The 2,048-nt window shown below is 54.0% G+C and overlaps 1 long non-coding RNA gene across 1 annotated transcript; it reads left to right on the top strand.

Moving 5' to 3' along the window:
• Positions 1–1,210: 1,210 nt before the first annotated feature.
• On the top strand, positions 1,211–1,933 carry LOC113486794. Its single transcript, XR_003399657.1, has 2 exons — positions 1,211–1,272; positions 1,558–1,933. It is a non-coding gene; the product is annotated as an uncharacterized LOC113486794 (long non-coding RNA).
• The last annotated feature ends 115 nt before the right edge of the window (positions 1,934–2,048 follow it).

Below are 2,048 nucleotides of genomic sequence, written 5' to 3'. Positions count from 1 at the left end.
GTTTGGCAGGGGATAGAGGCTCAGAGACATCCAGGCCCTACCAGGTAGCAAAGATGCAAAGCCATGAGCACTGGCTGGCTGAGCCCCGGGTCTCTTTGAGGGTTCTGCTTGGGCATTGCCTGCTCCTCCAGCCTTCCTGCTCCAGACTGGCTGAGATGGGTGCTGAGAAGGCAACGCTGGGCCACTCAAAAGCACCCATGGCCATATCTGCTTTCTATGAATTTCAGTGGGAAGCAGCCACTGCCGGATGTCGCTCACTGACCCAGTTCCAAAGCCCAGGGGAAGGATGGGCCATGATAAAGGGACAGCTGGTTGGAGAGAGTGAGTGATGGAGAACTTGCATGATTTATTTATTTCCTGACAAAAAATTTTAAAAAATATTGTTGGATAAAATCAGCTTATTCCAGGCTAAACAGTGTTGCAGCAATTCCTTGTGGGACTTAAGCTGAGGTGCTTTGGTCCCGCTGTAAGGGCCGCTCACCCCTGCTGCTGCACGGTGCTTTGCAGAGCTGGGGGGACATGGGGAAAGGAGGTTTCTGATGTTACCAAGGGCTCAGCTCCTGCAATACAAAGCCACCCTTTCTTGCAGCAAGTTTTTGCTTTAATTTAGAAAGGGCTGCAGTCAGCACCCACAGTTCACCCCATCTCCTCTGTCCCCAGGCGTCCCGAGGGAGAAGAAGAGACCAGGAGAGAGGCTGGCTCTGACCCTCGCACCACGTAACACCGCTTCGGAGCAAAACCCAGGTGGGATGTCATAGTTATCTGGGATAGATGCAGCTTTGGGGAAATTGCGGGAAGAAAGTGATAGCTTGGGGTAAAAAGCCTCGTCTTTGTCTTTCTGTCCTGCTCACAGACCCCTCGGGCATTTTAATTTTTGATTTCCTTCTGTTTCATCCAGGATTTATAGGTCTCTGCCTACTGGTGAGGCTGTGAAGGCTCTAGAAAAGTGGCTCGCTCTGGGGGAAGGAAATTAGATCCTGAAACATCCAGATTGGAGGGGAAAATCCCATTTTTCCAACACTTTCAATAGCAGCTCAGTTCCTAGGTGAGGGCACAGCCAGCCTTTCCTTGGTGGCTTCCCACCTGCTGCCTGGATGCCAGGAGCACCTTGTAGAGGCAGAAAAGACAGCAGAGCTGGTGGTGGTCCAGCTGGGGTGGGCATGGGGTGCATGTGATGTGGGGATTTGGGACTGATGTGGCTTTGTGTCCTGCACAGTGACCCCAGGGAGTGAGGGCTGGCTCCAGGCTGTCCGTCTGCGGCTCCCAGCGAAGGTAGGGCAACTCACACCGCTGTCTTCGCCCCGGGAGGAAACCTTTGGTGTCCAGGGTGAGGGGACCCTGGCTTGGGCTGGGGCATGTGTGTGGGGTTCAGGGGGGAATTGAGGCCAGGACTGTCTTTTCTAATCCCCCCCAGCCTACAAGGCCCTGCTGAACAGGCTCCTGTGGGCAGCTCAGGGACTCACCTTGCCCTGCCTTCCCTTTGGCAGATTCCCCAAGGCTCATAACCTAGTCTGTCGGAGCTCAGCAAATGATTAACAGTGACTCCTTCTCCTGCAGCTTCCCTGCACTCTGCAGCCAGCACCCAGCACATCCCAGCCTTGGCACATGCTGAAAGCCCCAGCAAAACAACCCACAACGTCAACCTGCACACCGACAAACCCAGCTCCACTCCTGCAGCTCAAGGAGGACCAGGCACTGGGTTAAATGCTGGCACAGAAAAGAAATTTGCTTGTCTTTAAGGCTGAGCCCTGGGGGGTGGCCAGCAGCCCCATGGCAATGCCCTCTGCAAGCCAAAATGCAGCCTGCAAGCATGGGGCGAGCAAGCGTCCTGCTCCCGGCAGTGGGGTTCACACACCCTCTGCAGCTTTCCCATCTATATAAATATGTTAATAAAAGATCAGTTTGCAGACACAGCTTGCTGTAGATGACAGCATTAGAGGCGCATCTGTTTCTACTAAGCACAAGTCTCGTGCTGGGTTTATTTGGTCCATTTGTGGCGGGGAAGAGTTGCTTTCGGCATTCAGAGATGTCTCATGTCGGGGGCGGGG

The sequence above is a fragment of the Athene cunicularia genome, assembly GCF_003259725.1.
Source record: "Athene cunicularia isolate RWA chromosome 18 unlocalized genomic scaffold, athCun1 chr18_part1, whole genome shotgun sequence".
NCBI lineage: Eukaryota > Metazoa > Chordata > Aves > Strigiformes > Strigidae > Athene > Athene cunicularia.
The sequence above is the reverse complement of the archived record's forward strand: the minus strand, read 5'-3'. Positions and strand labels throughout refer to the sequence as shown.